Raw genomic sequence first — 20,573 nt, forward strand, 5'->3', positions numbered from 1 at the left:
AAAGTTTTTTACCTTTATCTTTGAATTTTTTTATTTTCTTTGTTGGTTTAAAGATTTTATTTATCTCATTTGTTTAGTGAAATTTTTTGAGAAAAGTTAATAGAAGAGTTAAACTTCTAATTTTATGTTTTCAAAACATATGCTTTTCCTAAGCTAATTAACTTTATTCCTTAATTAATTTATCTCATGCGTTTGCGACATGGACATTAATTAAGAAATATGTGAAGTAAATAATTGTTAAGATTTGACCTGTTATAATATAAGGTTCTTCAACAGGTCGTTTACCACTTCACGTTAGTAAGCATACAACAACTACTATAATTCAGAATAAAATTTGATTAATAGGGTAAAATTGAATGCCTCGGAATGGTGTTTTATTATAAAATGGTAAAATTATTAAGATTCTAATTGATAAAAATAATGCAATAACACCTCCTAACTTATTAGGGATAGATCGTAGAATTGCATATGCAAATAGGAAATATCATTCTGGTTGAATGTGAACTGGTGTTACTAATGGGTTGGCAGGTACAAAGTTATCTGGATCTCCTAATAGGTAAGGATTAATTAAACATAGTATAATTAATAATGATGTTATTATTACAAATGTAATAGAAACCTTAAAGGTAAAGTATGGATGGAATGGAATTTTTTCAATATCTCCATTTAGTCCAAGAGGATTATTAGATCCTGTTTGGTGAAGAAAAAATAAATGAATTGCTGCTATAGCAGCAATAATAAATGGTAATACAAAATGGAATGTGAAGAATCGATTTAATGTTGCATTATCAACAGCGAATCCTCCTCATACTCATTGGACTAAATCTGTTCCTAAGTATGGGATTGCTGATAATAAATTAGTAATTACTGTTGCACCTCAAAAAGATATTTGGCCTCAGGGTAAGACATATCCTATAAATGCAGTTGCTATAACTAAAAATAAAATCACTGTACCAATTATTCAGGTATGTATATATATATAAGATCCATAGTAAATTCCCCGTCCTACATGTAAGTAAATACAAATAAAAAATATAGATGCTCCATTTGCGTGTAAGGTTCGGATAATTCAACCATTATTTACGTCTCGGCAGATGTGTACTACACTACTGAATGCTATTTCAATATTTGATGTATAATGTATAGCTAAAAATAGTCCAGTTACGATTTGAATTACCAAACATAACCCTAATAGGGATCCAAAATTTCATCAAAATGAAATATTTGTTGGGGCAGGTAAGTCAATTAAAGAGTTATTAATAATTTTAATTAAAGGATGTCTTAATCGTAAGGGTTTATTCATTAGTAATTATCTTATTTTACGAATAGGTCCCTGATTAATATTGGTGATTTTAACAACTGCTAGTAGTGCTAAAAATAAATAAATTATTATTATTATTGTAATAATGAATGTTGGTCTATTATATAATTATTCTAAAGATATTGTTATTTCTTGATAATTGATTGAATTATCAATATTTATAGTTTCGGTGTTTTTGAAAAAGTCTATAAATATAGATATATCTAGAATAATTAATATTAATATGATAAATACTCACATTATTAATGTAATAATTATAGTGATTGATTTGGGCTGAAATATTTCGTTTGATGCAATTCTTGTAATGTAAATAAATAATACTAGTATACCACCAAGAAATTTTAAAAATAAAATATATGATAATCAATATCTTTCTATTATTGTTCCTGTTATTAATCCAACTAGGAAGGTTTGAAGGATAATAAAAAGCATTATTGATATTGGGTGTCTTAATTTAATAAAATTAATATTTATTACATTTGATAATGATATAATTATTATTTTGATCATTTCAGGGGTTAGTTTATTTAAAATACCGGTTTTGGGGACCGATGATGGAAGCTTTTCCACCTCTGAAGTTTTAAAAGTGGGGGCTGGACTTATTTCCGGTTTACAAGACCGGCGTTTTCTTTAAACTATTAAAACTAATGTTTATATTCTCTATTTTTACTTCTTTATTGATTTATTTTGCTGGTGTTTATGTTTTTTCTTCTAAACGTAAACATTTATTAATGGTTCTTTTGAGATTAGAATATATTGTTCTTTCTTTATTTATGTTAGTTTTGTTTTTCTTATTGAGTTTGATTATGATTATTTTTTTCCTGTTATTTTTTTAGTTTTTTCTGTTTGTGAGGGTGCTTTAGGTCTTTCTATTTTAGTTTCAATAATTCGTTCTCATGGTAATGATTTTTTTAATTCTTTTGGTTTATCTTTATGTTAAAGTATTTATTTATAACTATTTTTTGATCCCTCTTTGTTTATTAAATAATTGTTGATGGTTGGTTCATTCTTTAATGTTTCTGTCGGGTTTTGTTTTTATAATTTGTGTTTATTCATATGCTGATTTGAATATAATTAGATATTATTTTGGTATTGATTATTTTTCTTTTAGTTTAATTTTACTTAGTTTTTGGATTTGTTCTTTAATAATCACTGCTAGAGGTTCAGTTTATTTAAGTTCATATCATTCTAATTTTTTTGTTTTTATGGTTTTGATTTTAATAATTATGCTTTATTGTTCATTTGCTAGATTAAGTCTTCTTTCTTTTTATAATTTTTTTGAGGCTAGATTAGTTCCTACTTTACTTTTAATTTTGGGTTGGGGTTATCAACCTGAGCGTTTGCAGGCTGGTGTTTATTTAATTTTTTATACTTTGGTTGCTAGATTACCTTTATTATTAGTTTTATTAAGAGACAGTTGATTTCTCGTCAAGCCATTCATTCCAGCCACTAATTAAGAGACTAATGATTATGCTACCTTTGCACGGTCAAAATACCGCGGCTCTTTAAAAATACGCTCAGTGAGCAGGCCAGACCTCAAAATATAAACAAGAGGACATGTTTTTGATAAACAGGCGGAAATCAATTTTGCCTAGTTCCTTATAATAAGTTCACAAGGTAAAAATTTCATACAAATAAATATACTAATTCTATCATTATTACAAAAATTTTAAAATTAAATTAATAATCTTAATAAAAAACCTAAAATATTTATAAAATCAAAATAAAAAATAATGAACTAAAACGTAATCTTAAAGATAGCTGGTTTAAAGCTTACTATTATATTTCTATAAAATAAATTATAGGTTATTAACTTCAAAGCTTATCCCTTAAAGAATAAATAAGTTAATATTTTTACTTAAAAAATTAAATAAAAACAAATAACTTTAAAAAATTAAATTGTTTCTTAAGAAACTAGATATCTCGGGAAACGATTAACATCTCATTTCTATAAATAATTTAATAATAATTATGATACATTAACTATAAATTATTTATAAATCAACCCAAATAGAGACAAGTAAAATAAATACTAAAATTTTGATAAACACTGATACAAAAGGTACAATAAATAAAATCAACTTAAAAAAATTTAAAATAATATTTCATAAAACACTTTCATTACCAATAAACTATAATTTAAAAAATCAATTCTATAAAATATACTAAGACAAAAATACAATAAAATTATTTATATTAAATAAACAAAAAATAAATATAATAAAATAAATAATCAAGATATCCTGATTTGCACAGAAAAATTTTCAGTGTAAATGAAACACTTTACTAATAAGTTATATCTTGAAACTCTTCCTAGATACACTTTCCAGTACATCTACTATGTTACGACTTATCTCATCTAAATTGAAGCTACTTTAAAATAAAATAGAATAATCAATAATGAGAGCGATGGGCGATGTGTACACATCTCAGAGCCAATATCAGTTAAATTAAATAAATTAAATTACTATCAAATCCACCTTCATTAACAGTATTTCACTATCAAATCCGTTATAAACAGAAATCTATTGTAACCCACCTCCTCTTAACTATAAGCTGCACCTTGACCTGAAATATTTTATAATTATAAATCTTGAGAATTATAACTCTAAAAAGATTCTCTGATAACGGAGATATACAAACAAATAAATTAAGTAGAGTAAATCGTGTATTATCAATCATGGGGTAGGTTCCTCTGAATGGAATGAGATACCGCCAAATTCTTTGGGTTTAAAGACCTTAACTAATAGTACCCTGGAAAATATAATTAACATTTAAAATAATAGGGTATCTAATCCTAGTTTATTATTTAAATTTCACAGATTCATAAAAAGGGCCACAAATAAATTTTAACATTTCACCTTACAAATTTATATTTCAACCCTAATAATATAAACAACTGTTTTAACCAATAATATTCACTTGTATCAATCGTATAACCGCGGCTGCTGGCACGAATTATGCCGATACTAAATCAATTGCTAAATCCAAAATCACTTGATAATTAAATCAAATTACTGCAAAAAGAACATTTAGTCTAACAAAACTTACATATAATACAAAGAAAAAGTGAATAAACAAGCAAGAATAAAACTTTTAAAAATAAAAAATAAGAAAATTTTAAATCTATTAATTCAGGAAAAAATAAAAGATTCAAATATTTAAAGAAAAAAAAAGAAAAAACCACAAACAAAAAAAAAAGAAACGCCCCTATGTATGACCACAACAACTTCTCTATTATATATAATTAAAGATTAATATGGAACATGTATAGCAATAAATGTATTATATTCTTTCTTATTTAATCTTTCTTTTCACTAATAAATAAAGAAAGATTAAATAATATAATAAATATATTTTATACAATTATGTAATTTAATATAATATGTTATTAATATGAATTCTTTTTTATATTAAGTTAACTTTCATATATATTAGTTAAATAATCTAATTATAGATAATTTACATAATTATATTATTATAATTATTATAATTATTTATATTAATTATAATATTTTATATTTAAATTTTTAATTTTAGTTATTATATCCAATTATAATAATATTAAATATTAAATTACATATTATTATATATATTATATTATAATAACCTATTTTAAGCTAAAAACATAAGTAGCTATAATCCTAGGTAAATAATTGCATTAAAATAATCAATTGATAATGGTAAGATGAACTTATAATACTTTAATTTCTATTAAATGTAATATATTAATATAAATTATCTATTATATATAAATATAAAAAAATAAAATGAGCAGGATAAATTAATCCTAATTAAACAAAATAATACATAAAAGAATTTCAAAAAAAAACTTTCGATTTATATATTAAATAAATGAAGTGCCTGATTAAAGGGTTACCTTGATTGGGTAAATAAAGTAAATAAAAGTACCTTCATTAAAATTACATAAGATAGAATTAAACTACCTCCTTTAGTATCAAAAACTAACGTGCATCATACACCTTAATGTAAAAAGGTAAGCTAAACAAGCTAATGGGTTCATACCCCATTTATAGAGGTATCAATCCTCTCCTTTTTAATGACCAACAACTCTACAAAACTTCTCTTCCTATCAACATTAATGATAGGAACGATCCTGTCCATTTCATCAAATTCCTGATTTGGGGTTTGAATAGGACTTGAGATCAACTTACTTTCATTTATTCCGCTCCTAACAAGAAATAAAAATATAATAATAAATGAATCATCAATTAAATATTTTATTGTCCAAGCAATAGCATCGACAATATTATTATTTTCAATTTTGCTGATACAAATAAAATATCCCATGGGATGGGAAACAGAATTTATCCCATCAATAATAATTAGATCTAGACTATTATTAAAGATTGGAGCTGCACCTTTCCATTTCTGATTTCCAGAAGTTATAGGAGCATCAAGATGAAATAGTTGTTTAACATTAATAACATGACAAAAAATCGCCCCAATAATGGTCTTATCTTATTGTATTCAATTAAGAACTTTTATTTGAACTATTATTATCTTAAGAATTATTATTGGGGCAATAGGAGGTTTAAATCAAACATCCTTACGACAACTTTTAGCATATTCATCAATCAGACATCTAGGTTGAATAATTAGATCATTAACAGTCAGAGAAAACATCTGAGAACTATACTTCATTATTTACTCACTATTAAGATTAATTATAGTTTTATTATTTAAGCAAATAAATTTATTTTTCATAAATCAAATTTATTCAGCCAGAAATATAAAAACCGAAATTAAATTCATAATATTCTTATCTTTATTATCTTTAGGTGGACTACCACCATTCCTTGGATTCTTACCAAAATGAATTGTAATACAATCATTAATAGAAAACAATATAACAACTATTATAACTATTATAGTTGTATTAACTACAATTACACTCTACTACTATATACGTATTAGATTCTCAGCTCTAATTATATCATACACAGAAAATTCGTGATCTATAAAGATAAAGTCCCAAAAATCAAGAATCATTCTTCCTATAACAGTAATAATTTCAACAATAGGATTGATTTCAACATCAACCTTAATTTCATTATACTAAGGACTTAAGTTAATCAAACTAATAACCTTCAAAGTTATAATTAAAAGAATAATCTTTTAGGCCTTAGTAAAATTTTACACCTCTAGAATTGCAGTCTAGAATCATAATTGAATATAAGACCTAAATATGATAACAGAGAAAACATCTCATAAGTAGATTTACAGTCTACCACCTAAAATTCAGCCATGTTACCGCAAAAATGATTATTCTCAACAAACCATAAGGACATTGGTACTTTATACTTCATATTTGGAGCATGAGCAGGAATAGTAGGAACATCAATAAGAATACTTATTCGTGCTGAACTTGGCCAACCCGGATCTCTAATTGGGGATGACCAGATTTATAATGTTATTATTACAGCTCACGCATTCGTAATAATTTTCTTTATAGTAATACCTATTATAATTGGTGGATTTGGTAATTGACTTGTTCCACTAATAATTGGTGCACCAGATATAGCATTTCCACGAATAAATAATATAAGTTTTTGATTACTACCACCTTCACTAACCCTTCTTCTTACATCTTCTATAGTAGATAATGGTGCTGGTACAGGATGAACAGTTTACCCTCCTCTAGCAGGAGCTATTGCACACGGGGGTGCATCTGTAGATCTAGCTATTTTTTCACTGCACTTAGCAGGTGTATCATCTATTCTTGGTGCAGTGAATTTCATTACAACAGCAATTAATATACGATCAGAAAGTATAACTTTAGATCAAACACCTTTATTTGTATGATCTGTAGCTATTACAGCATTACTTCTCCTTCTTTCACTTCCAGTTTCAGCAGGAGCTATTACTATATTATTAACAGATCGAAATTTAAATACATCATTCTTTGACCCTGCAGGAGGGGGTGACCCAATTCTATATCAACATCTATTTTGATTCTTTGGACACCCAGAAGTTAATATTTTAATTCTACCGGGGTTCGGAATTATTTCACATATTGTATGTCAAGAAAGAGGAAAAATTGAATCATTTGGAACATTAGGTATAATTTATGCTATACTATCAATTGGACTAATAGGATTTATTGTATGAGCACATCATATATTTACAGTAGGAATGGATGTTGACACACGAGCATATTTTACATCAGCAACAATAATTATTGCTGTACCTACAGGAATTAAGGTATTTAGATGATTAGCTACATTATATGGAACTAAATTCAAGTTCAATCCACCATTATTATGAGCTCTAGGATTTATTTTCCTATTTACAATTGGTGTATTAACAGGATTAGTATTAGCAAATTCATCACTTGTTATTGTATTACATGATACATATTATGTAGTAGCCCACTTTCATTATGTATTATCTATAGGAGCAGTATTTGCAATTACAGGAGGTGTCATTCAATGATATCCACTATTTACAGGATTAACTATAAATAATACATGATTAAAAATCCAATTTACAATTATATTCATTGGAGTAAATTTAACATTCTTTCCTCAACACTTCCTAGGATTAGCAGGAATACCTCGACGATACTCTGACTACCCAGACACATATACATCATGAAACGTAGTATCAAGAATTGGGTCTACAATTTCTATTGTAGGAATCATTATATTCATTGTAATTATATGAGAAAGAATGATTACAAACCGAGCAATTATATTTAGAGCTAACATAAGAAGATCAACAGAATGACTACAAAATAACCCTCCTGCAGAACATAGGTACTCAGAATTACCATTAATCTCTAGATTCTAATATGGCAGATTAGTGCAGTAGATTTAAGCTCTACAAATAAAGGTTTGACCTTTTATTAGAAAATATTTATTAATGGCAACATGATCAAATTTATCTCTTCAAGATGGAGCTTCACCATTAATGGAGCAATTATCATTCTTTCATGATCATACTATGGTCGTATTATTATTAATTACAGTAATTGTAGGTTATGCCCTAAGTTATATATTATTTATTGCCTATACTAACCGTAATATACTTCATGGACATTTAATTGAAACAATCTGAACAGCTTTACCAGCAATTACATTAATTTTTATTGCCCTTCCATCATTACGACTATTATATTTACTTGATGATTCAGTAGATGCAATAATTACAATTAAAACCATTGGACGACAATGATATTGAAGATATGAATATTCAGACTTCATAGACGTAGAATTTGACACTTATATAACACCAGAACAAGACCTAGAAAATGATGGATTCCGACTACTAGATGTAGATAACCGAACAATCCTACCAATAAATACAGAAGTACGAGTATTAACAAGAGCATCAGATGTTCTACACTCATGAGCAGTTCCTGCATTAGGGGTTAAAATTGATGCAACGCCAGGTCGGTTAAATAAAGGAACATTCACAATAAATCGACCTGGATTATTCTTTGGACAATGCTCAGAAATCTGTGGAGCAAACCACAGATTTATACCAATTGTAATTGAAAGAACTTCAGTAAATTTATTTATTAAGTGATTATCTAAGATAATTTAAGGAGTTAGTTAAAATAAATAACATTAGAGTGTCAATCTAAAGTAACTAAAAAAATTAGTACACCTTGAAATTCATCAGATGACTGAAAGTAAGTAATGGTCTCTTAAACCAAATAATAGTAAATTAACGACTACTTCTGATGGGGAAATTATATCCAAATCCCTCAAATATCCCCTCTTATATGATTCTCACTATTCATTATATTTTCAGCTACATTAATCTTGTTTAATCAAATAAACTTCTTCTCATTTAAACCTAACCTTATTAAAAGAGCAGAAAAAGGAACAATTGAAATAAAAAACTTAAATTGAAAATGATAACAAATCTATTCTCAACATTTGACCCATCAACTAACATCTTTAATTTATCATTAAATTGAACTAGAACATTTCTAGGACTATTATTAATCCCATCACTATTTTGACTTACACCATCACGAATTAACATTATCTGAAATAAACTAAATTTAACCTTACATAATGAATTTAAAACACTTCTTGGACCAAAATCATTTAATGGAACAACATTCATTTTCATCTCAATTTTTATTATAATATTATTTAACAATTTCATAGGATTATTCCCTTATATTTTTACTAGAACAAGACATTTAGCATTAACATTTGCAATTGCCCTACCTATATGGCTAAGATTTATATTATTTGGATGAATTAACCATACTAATCATATATTTACACACCTTGTACCACAAGGTACACCGCCTGCATTAATATCATTTATAGTACTAATTGAAACAATTAGTAATGTTATTCGACCAGGTACATTAGCAGTACGGTTGGCAGCAAATATAATTGCAGGACACTTATTATTAACCTTATTAGGAAACACAGGACCATCTATAGCAATAAACTTAATCTCATTACTAATTATTGGACAAATACTTCTATTAATTCTAGAATCAGCAGTAGCAATAATTCAAGCCTATGTTTTCTCAATTCTAAGAACTCTATATTCTAGAGAAGTATATGAAACCTATGTTAACAACTCACTCAAACCACCCATTCCACTTAGTAGACTATAGACCTTGACCATTAACAGGAGCAATTGGAGCAATAGTCCTAGTATCAGGACTAGCAAAATGATTCCACCTATTTAATATTAACTTATTCATAATTGGATTTGGAATTACCCTACTAACTATAATTCAATGATGACGAGATGTAGTACGAGAAGGAACATATCAAGGATTACATACAGGATTTGTATCAATTGGATTACGATGAGGAATAATTTTATTTATTGCATCAGAGGTATTATTTTTCGTTTCTTTTTTTTGAGCATTCTTTAGAAGAAGATTAGCACCAACAATTGAACTAGGAATACTATGACCTCCAATAGGAATTCAACCCTTTAACCCTACACAAATTCCATTACTTAATACAGCTATTCTTTTAGCATCAGGAGTAACAGTAACATGAGCACATCATAGTTTAATGGAATCTAATCATACTCAAGCACTACAAGGATTATTCTTCACAGTGTTATTAGGACTATACTTTACAATACTTCAAGCATATGAATATTAAGAAGCACCTTTTACCATTGCAGATGCAGTTTATGGATCAACATTCTTTGTTGCAACAGGATTCCATGGTTTACACGTAATTATTGGAACAATCTTTTTATCAACATGTCTACTTCGACACTCAATAAATCAATTTTCACCAAGACATCACTTTGGATTTGAAGCAGCAGCATGATACTGACACTTCGTAGATGTAGTATGATTATTCTTATATATCTCTATTTATTGATGAGGTAGATAATTGTTTTTCTATTATAAATAGTACATTTGACTTCCAATCAGAAAGCTTGATATAAATCAAGAAAAACATTTCTAATTCTATCAACAAGAGTTTTCATTAGATTTATTATTCCAATAATTGTTATAATCCTGGCAACAACACTATCAAAAAAATTAATTAATGATCGAGAAAAGAGATCACCATTTGAATGTGGGTTTGATCCAAAAAGATCAGCACGAATACCATTCTCAATACGATTCTTCCTAATCGCAGTAATCTTTTTAATTTTTGATGTAGAAATTGCACTAATTCTACCAATTGTAATTATTTTTAAAACTTCAGACATTATAATCTGAACAGTATCAACAATATTTTTTATTCTAGTTCTATTAGGAGGACTATACCATGAATGAAACCAAGGAGCATTACAATGAGCAGAATAAAGGGTTGTAGTTAAATATAACATTTGGGTTGCATTCAAAAAGTATTGATATTATCAATCAACCTTAAATAGAATAAGAAGCGAAATATTGCAGTCAGTTTCGACCTGGAAGATTGGTATGTACTACCCTTATTCTTATTAATTGAAGCCAAAAAGAGGCATATTACTGTTAATAATATAATTGAACTATAATAGTTCCAATTAAGGAAATGTAAAGCCAATATGAAAGCTGCTAACTTTTTATATTAGCGGTTAAACTCCGTTAACATTTCTAAAATTTATATAGTTTAAATAAAACATTACATTTTCACTGTAAAAATAATATATCTATATTTATAAATACTTAAAAGTAAAAATACTTCCTTAACATCTTCAGTGTCACACTCTAATTATAAGCTATTTAAGTAAACGAAAAACAATATTACCAAAATAAATATTCAAAAAATAAAAGTTAAAAGATAAATCTTGAAATTAGAATCATATCAACCTTGAATATAACCAATTAAATAAATAAATAATCTATATAAACCTTGACCACCAAGTAATTCACCTCAACCATAATCAAATGACTTAGATGAATAATAACCTATTATTAAAGGAACATATCTAATAAACTTAGTTGAAAGAAAAGGTATAAATCATATAGAACCAGCAAATCTAACAAAAGAAAGTATACTTAAAGAAAATAAATTATGAGAAAAATCAAAATTAGAAATAAGATAACCTAAATAAGCACCTAAAATAACAACTGTAATAGTTAAAAACTTTAAATAATAAGGTAAAGCAATCACATGAGGAATAGGAAAAATTAATCAAGATAAAAGACTACCACCAAAAACAGCAACAAACAATAGACCAATTATTCCAAATGAAATATAATAACCCTTATCATCAAAAGAAAATCTAGAATAAAAATTATTATCACCAGATATTGAATAATAAAACAAACGAAAAAAATAAGAAGCAGTTAAACCAGTAGAAAAAAAATAAAGAAAAAAAATTAAACAATTAATTCATCTTAAACAAACCATCTCAAGAATTAAATCCTTTGAATAAAATCCTGCTAAAAAAGGTATTCCACACAAAGATAAACTAGAAACATTAAAACAAACTGAAGTTAAAGGTATGAAATTAACAATTGATCCTATAAAACGAATATCCTGAGAATCCTTCAAATTATGAATTATTGAACCTGCACATATAAATAATAATGCCTTAAATAAAGCATGAGCCAATAAATGAAAAAATGCAAGCTTTGGATAACCTATAGCCAAAATTCTTATTATTAAACCAAGTTGTCTTAAAGTAGAAAGAGCAATAATCTTCTTTAAATCAAACTCAAAATTAGCGCCCAATCCAGCCATAAATATAGTTATACAACCAATTAAAAGTAAAAATCAACCACAATTATAAGTATCCAATATTGGTCTAAAACGAATTAATAAATAAACACCAGCAGTAACAAGAGTAGAAGAATGAACTAAAGCAGAAACAGGAGTAGGAGCTGCTATAGCAGCAGGAAGTCATGAAGAGAAAGGAATCTGAGCTCTCTTAGTTATAGCTGCTAAAACAATTAATATAGTAATGAGCTTTATTTCAAAAGAATTAGAAATAAAATCATAATAATAAATATAATTTCAACCACCAAAATTTAACATTCATGCAATAGAAATTAAAATAGCAACATCACCAATACGATTAGAAAGTGCAGTTAATATACCAGCACTATAAGATTTTACATTTTGATAATAAATAACTAAACAATAAGAAACTAAACCTTAACCATCTCAACCTAATAAAATTCTAATTAAATTAGGACTAATAATTAAAAAGCCTATAGAAAGAATAAATATTAAAACAATAATAATAAAACGATTTATATCCTTTTCACCAGATATATAATCCTCTCTATAATAAATAACCAAAGAAGAAATATATATAACAAAAGATATAAAAATAAGAGATATTCAATCCAAAATTAAAGTTATAACAACTATAGAACCATTTAAATTGAAAAGCTCTCACTCAACAAAAACTCTATAATCAATTATTAAATAATAAATACCTAAAATAAAAATTATAGTTCTCGAAATAAACAAAGAAAAAAACTCAAAGAACAAATAGAAAATAAATTCACGGCCTAAGATGAAAAACTTCATATCATTGATTCCACAAAACAATATTTTTAATTAAAATACTTAAGCAAACTAAACAAAGAAATATTCACCCTTTAAACAGAGAATATTTAAAGGCAATCAATGTAAAAGTAAAAGATGATATTCACGAAAATAACCAAGAGAACAAGTATAAACACCAGAATAATAATTCCCATGCTGAGAATAAGAATATATATACAAAGTATAAACAGCTCTAAAAAAAGATAAAAAAATCAAAGCAAAGAATCTAAAAGAAGATCAAGATATAATTCTATTTAATAATCTAATTTCACCTACCAAATTTAAAGAAGGAGGAGCAGCCATATTTGATGATCTTAAAAGAAATCATCATAAAGCCATTCTTGGCATCAAATTAATTATACCCTTGTTAATTAATAATCTTCGTCTACCTAAACGTTCATAAATAATATTAGATAAACAAAATAAACCAGAAGAACATAAACCATGACCAACCATTAGAGAAAGAGAACCTACACAACCTCATCAATTCATAGTCATCAATCCACCAATAACCATTCTTATATGAGCAACAGAAGAATATGCAATTAAAGACTTTAAATCAACCTGACGAAAACAAATAAATCTTACAATAACACCCCCAGATAAACCTAAAGACAATCAAAAATAATTAAACTTTAAACCCAAATAAGAAATTACCTTTATAACACGAAAAATACCATAACCACCTAACTTTAATAAAACACCAGCAAGAATTATTCTACCTGAAATAGGGGCCTCTACATGAGCCTTAGGAAGTCATAAATGAACCAAAAACATAGGTATCTTAACTAAAAAAGCCAAAATTATAAATACATAAAACATAAAATAATAAGAACCAAAATCAACCAATAAAGGAAAATATAAAGTATTAGAAAAATCATAAACCTTAAATAAAACTAATAATAAAGGTAATCTAGCAACCAAAGTATAAAAAATTAAATAAACACCAGCCTGCAAACGCTCAGGTTGATAACTCCAACCCAAAATTAAAAGTAAAGTAGGAACTAATCTAGCCTCAAAAAAAATATAAAAAGAAAGAAGACTTAATCTAGCAAATGAACAATAAAGCATAATTATTAAAATCAAAACCATAAAAACAAAAAAATTAGAATGGTTGAACTTAAATAAACTGAACCTCTAGCAGTGATTATTAAAGAACAAATCCAAAAACTAAGTAAAATTAAACTAAAAGAAAAATAATCAATACCAAAATAATATCTAATTATATTCAAATCAGCATATGAATAAACACAAATTATAAAAACAAAACCCGACAGAAACATTAAAGAATGAACCAACCATCAACAATTATTTAATAAACAAAGAGGGATCAAAAAAATAGTTATAAATAAATACTTTAACATAAAGATAAACCAAAAGAATTAAAAAAATCATTACCATGAGAACGAATTATTGAAACTAAAATAGAAAGACCTAAAGCACCCTCACAAACAGAAAAAACTAAAAAAATAACAGGAAAAAAATAATCATAATCAAACTCAATAAGAAAAACAATAACTAACATAAATAAAGAAAGAACAATATATTCTAATCTCAAAAGAACCATTAATAAATGTTTACGTTTAGAAGAAAAAACATAAACACCAGCAAAATAAATCAATAAAGAAGTAAAAATAGAGAATATAAACATTAGTTTTAATAGTTTAAAAAAAACGCCGGTCTTGTAAACCGGAAATAAGTCCAGCCCCCACTTTTAAAACTTCAGAGGTGGAAAAGCTTCCATCATCGGTCCCCAAAACCGGTATTTTAAATAAACTAACCCCTGAAATGATCAAAATAATAATTATATAATTATCAAATGTAATAAATATTAATTTTATTAAATTAAGACACCCAATATCAATAATGCTTTTTATTATCCTTCAAACCTTCCTAGTTGGATTAATAACAGGAACAATAATAGAAAGATATTGATTATCATATATTTTATTTTTAACATTTCTTGGTGGTATACTAGTATTATTTATTTACATTACAAGAATTGCATCAAACGAAATATTTCAGCCTAAATCAATCACTATAATTATTACATTAATAATGTGAGTATTTATCATATTAATATTAACTATTCTAGATATATCTATATTTATAGACTTTTTCAAAAACACCGAAACTATAAATATTGATAATTCAATCAATTATCAAGAAATAACAATATCTTTAGAAAAATTATATAATAGAACAACATTCATTATTACAATAATAATAATAATTTATTTATTTTTAGCACTACTAGCAGTTGTTAAAATCACCAATATTAATCAGGGACCTATTCGTAAAATAAGATAATTACTAATGAATAAACCCTTACGATTAAGACATCCTTTAATTAAAATTATTAATAACTCTTTAATTGACTTACCTGCCCCAACAAATATTTCATTTTGATGAAATTTTGGATCCCTATTAGGGTTATGTTTGGTAATTCAAATCGTAACTGGACTATTTTTAGCTATACATTATACATCAAATATTGAAATAGCATTCAGTAGTGTAGTACACATCTGCCGAGACGTAAGTAATGGTTGAATTATCCGAACCTTACACGCAAATGGAGCATCTATATTTTTTATTTGTATTTACTTACATGTAGGACGGGGAATTTACTATGGATCTTATATATATATATACATACCTGAATAATTGGTACAGTGATTTTATTTTTAGTTATAGCAACTGCATTTATAGGATATGTCTTACCCTGAGGCCAAATATCTTTTTGAGGTGCAACAGTAATTACTAATTTATTATCAGCAATCCCATACTTAGGAACAGATTTAGTCCAATGAGTATGAGGAGGATTCGCTGTTGATAATGCAACATTAAATCGATTCTTCACATTCCATTTTGTATTACCATTTATTATTGCTGCTATAGCAGCAATTCATTTATTTTTTCTTCACCAAACAGGATCTAATAATCCTCTTGGACTAAATGGAGATATTGAAAAAATTCCATTCCATCCATACTTTACCTTTAAGGATTCTATTACATTTGTAATAATAACATCATTATTAATTATACTATGTTTAATTAATCCTTACCTATTAGGAGATCCAGATAACTTTGTACCTGCCAACCCATTAGTAACACCAGTTCACATTCAACCAGAATGATATTTCCTATTTGCATATGCAATTCTACGATCTATCCCTAATAAGTTAGGAGGTGTTGTTGCATTATTTTTATCAATTAGAATCTTAATAATTTTACCATTTTATAATAAAACACCATTCCGAGGCATTCAATTTTACCCTATTAATCAAATTTTATTCTGAATTATAGTAGTTGTTGTATGCTTACTAACGTGAATTGGTAAACGACCTGTTGAAGAACCTTATATTATAACAGGTCAAATCTTAACAATTATTTACTTCACATATTTCTTAATTAATGTCCATGTCACAAACGCATGAGATAAATTAATTAAGGAATAAAGTTAATTAGCTTAGGAAAAGCATATGTTTTGAAAACATAAAATTAGAAGTTTAACTCTTCTATTAACTTTTCTCAAAAAATTTCACTAAACAAATGAGATAAATAAAATCTTTAAACCAACAAAGAAAATAAAAAAATTCAAAGATAAAGGTAAAAAACTTTTTCAAGCTAAGTACATTAATTTATCATAACGGAACCGTGGTAATGTTCCACGAACCCAAATAAAACCAAAAGATATAATAGCAAGCTTAATAAAAAATATAAAAGAATAAAAATCACCGCCCAAAAAAATTAAAGCTAATAACATTCTTATGAAGACAATTCTAGTATATTCAGCTAAAAAAATTAAAGTAAAACCACCCGCACCATACTCAATATTAAGTCCTGAAACTAACTCAGATTCCCCTTCAGCAAAATCAAAAGGAGTACGATTAGTTTCAGCTAAGCAAGAAGCAAAACAAGCTAAAGCTAAGGGAAAAGAAATAATAATAAATCAACAATAAAGCTGATAGTTTATAAAATCAAACATATTAAAACTACCAATTAAAATAATTAAAGACAATAAAATTAAAGCTAAACTAACTTCATAAGAAATTGTTTGAGCAACAGAACGAAGAGAACCTAATAATGAATAATTTGAATTAGAAGATTAACCAGCAATTATAACAGTATAAACACCTAATCTAGTACAACATAAAAAAAATAAAAATCCATAAGAAAAAGAACACATATAAGTTAAATAAGGAAAAATTACTCAAACGGCTAAAGAAATCATTAAATTAAAAACAGGGGAAAAATAATAAAGTAGGTAATTAGATATAATAGGAATTGGCTGCTCCTTACAAATTAACTTAATAGCATCTCTAAATGGCTGAGGAATTCCAACAAAACCTACCTTATTTGGACCCTTCCGAATCTGAATATAACCTAAAACCTTACGCTCTAATAAAGTTAAAAAGGCAAAACTAATTAAAACACAAATAACCAATAAAAGAAAATTCAAAATAAATATAAATAAATCATAAAGTATCAATACTATTTGTAGAAAAAATCTACATAAATGAATTCTAAATTCAACACATTAATCTGTCAAAATAGTAAATAAATTAATATTAATCAATATAACAAAAAATATTATAACCATATGGTCCTTTCGTACTAATATGGATTAACAATCTTAGGATAGAAACCGACCTGGCTCACGCCGGTCTGAACTCAGATCATGTAAGAATTTAAAGGTCGAACAGACCTAATCATTGGGCTCCTGCACCCAAAATTTTTCTTAATCCAACATCGAGGTCGCAATCTGCTTTGTCGATATGAGCTCTCAAAAACAATTACGCTGTTATCCCTAAGGTAACTTAATCTTATGATCATAAATTATGGATCAAAATAACAAACATAAATAAATGATATAATAATGAAGAGTTTATCTATTCTTCATGTCACCCCAACAAAACATCATCATTAAATATAGAAAGACAAACAAAAAACTATATAAAAGTAAAATGTCAAGCTCTATAGGGTGTTCTCGTCCTAAAGAAGAATTTAAGCCTTTTGACTCAAAAGTTAAATTCAAAAATTTATTAAGAGACAGTTGATTTCTCGTCAAGCCATTCATTCCAGCCACTAATTAAGAGACTAATGATTATGCTACCTTTGCACGGTCAAAATACCGCGGCTCTTTAAAAATACGCTCAGTGAGCAGGCCAGACCTCAAAATATAAACAAGAGGACATGTTTTTGATAATCAGGCGGAAATCAATTTTGCCTAGTTCCCTATAATAAGTTCACAAGGTAAAAATTTCATACAAATAAATATACTAATTCTATCATTATTACAAAAATTTTAAAATTAAATTAATAATCTTAATAAAAAACCTAAAATATTTATAAAATCAAAATAAAAAATAATGAACTAAAACGTAATCTTAAAGATACCTGGTTTAAAGCTTACTATTATATTTCTATAAAATAAATTATAGGTTATTAACTTCAAAGCTTATCCCTTAAAGAATAAATAAGTTAATATTTTTACTTAAAAAAATTAAATAAAAACAAATAACTTTAAAAAATTAAATTTTTTCTTAAGAAACTAGATATCTTGGGAAACGATTAACATCTCATTTCTATAAATAATTTAATAATAATTATGATACATTAACTATAAATTATTTATAAATCAACCCAAATCGAGACAAGAAAAATAAATACTAAAATTTTGATAAACCCTGATACAAAAGGTACAATAAATATAATCTACTTAAAAAAATTTAAAATAATATTTCATAAAACACTTACATTACCAATAAACTATAATTTAAAAAATCAATTCTATAAAATATACTAAGACAGAAATACAATAAAATTATTTATATTAAATAATTAAATAAACAAAAAATAAATATAATAAAATAAATAATCAAGATATCCTGATTTGCACAGAAAAATTTTCAGTGTAAATGAAACACTTTACTAATAAGTTATATCTTGAAACTCTTCCTAGATACACTTTCCAGTACATCTACTATGTTACGACTTACCTCACCTAATTGAAGCTACTTTAAAATAAAATAGAATAAGCAATAATGAGAGCGACGGGCGATGTGTACACATCTCAGAGCCAATATCAGTTAAATTAAATAATTTAAATTACTATCAAATCCACCTTCATTAACAGTATTTCACTATCAAATCCGTTATAAACAAAAATCTATTGTAACCCACCTCCTCTTAACTATAAGCTGCACCTTGACCTGAAATATTTTATAATTATAAATCTTGAGAATTATAACTCTAAAAAGATTCTCTGATAACGGAGATATACAAACAAATAAATTAAGTAGAGTAAATCGTGTATTATCAATCATGGGGTAGGTTCCTCTGAATGGAATGAGATACCGCCAAATTCTTTGGGTTTAAAGACCTTAACTAATAGTACCCTGGTAAATATAATTAACATTTAAAATAATAGGGTATCTAATCCTAGTTTATTATTTAAATTTCACAGATTCATAAAAAGGGCCACAAATAAATTTTAACATTTCACCTTACAAATTTATATTTCAACCCTAATAATATAAACAACTGTTTTAACCAATAATATTCACTTGTATCAATCGTATAACCGCGGCTGCTGGCACGAATTATGCCGATACTAAATCAATTGCTAAATCCAAAATCACTTGATAATTAAATCAAATTACTGCAAAAAGAACATTTAGTCTAACAAAACTTACATATAATACAAAGAGAAAGTGAATAAACAAGCAAGAATAAAACTTTTAAAAATAAAAAATAAGAAAATTTTAAATCTATTAATTCAGGAAAAAATAAAAGATTCAAATATTTAAAGAAAAAAAAAGAAAAAAACCACAAACATTAACAAAAAAAAAGAAACGCCCCTATGTATGACCACAACAACTTCTCTATTATATATAAATAAAGATTAATATGGAACATGTATAGCAATAAATGTATTATATTCTTTCTTATTTAATCTTTCTTTTCACTAATAAATAAAGAAAGATTAAATAATATAATAAATATATTTTATACAATTATGTAATTTAATATAATATGTTATTAATATGAATTCTTTTTTTATATTAAGTTAACTTTCATATATATTAGTTAAATAAACTAATTATAGATAATTTACATAATTATATTATTATAATTAATATAATTATTTATATTAATTATAATATTTTATATCTAAATTAATAATTTTATTTATTATATCCAATTATAATAATATTAAATATTAAATTACATATTATTATATATATTATATTATAATAACCTATTTTAAGCTAAAAACATAAGTAGCTATAATC

The 20,573-nt window shown here is 26.1% G+C and overlaps 4 long non-coding RNA genes across 5 annotated transcripts in view; 2 read left to right on the forward strand and 2 right to left on the reverse strand.

Annotated features, from left to right (window-relative positions):
• LOC126302196 (uncharacterized) overlaps positions 1 to 20,573 on the reverse strand; it is a 153,461-nt gene that overhangs the window by 30,683 nt on the left and 102,205 nt on the right. The window lies entirely within an intron of this gene.
• Positions 1 to 20,573, reverse strand: part of LOC126302202 (uncharacterized) — a 139,852-nt gene that overhangs the window by 30,310 nt on the left and 88,969 nt on the right. The gene's annotated exons all lie outside the window — the stretch shown is intronic.
• The window catches only part of LOC126302208 (uncharacterized), a 124,404-nt gene that overhangs the window by 19,805 nt on the left and 84,026 nt on the right, over positions 1 to 20,573 (forward strand). The window lies entirely within an intron of this gene.
• The window catches only part of LOC126302197 (uncharacterized), a 31,275-nt gene continuing 13,420 nt past the window's right edge, over positions 2,719 to 20,573 (forward strand). Inside the window, exon 1 of one of the 2 annotated variants that reach the window (XR_007553114.1) lies at positions 2,719 to 3,383. This is a non-coding gene — a long non-coding RNA (uncharacterized LOC126302197). Of the gene's footprint in view, positions 3,384 to 17,838; positions 18,978 to 20,573 lie in introns of those variants that run through there. The other variant, XR_007553113.1, reaches the window with a different exon arrangement.

Source organism: Schistocerca gregaria, unplaced genomic scaffold, assembly GCF_023897955.1.
Source record: "Schistocerca gregaria isolate iqSchGreg1 unplaced genomic scaffold, iqSchGreg1.2 ptg000169l, whole genome shotgun sequence".
NCBI lineage: Eukaryota > Metazoa > Arthropoda > Insecta > Orthoptera > Acrididae > Schistocerca > Schistocerca gregaria.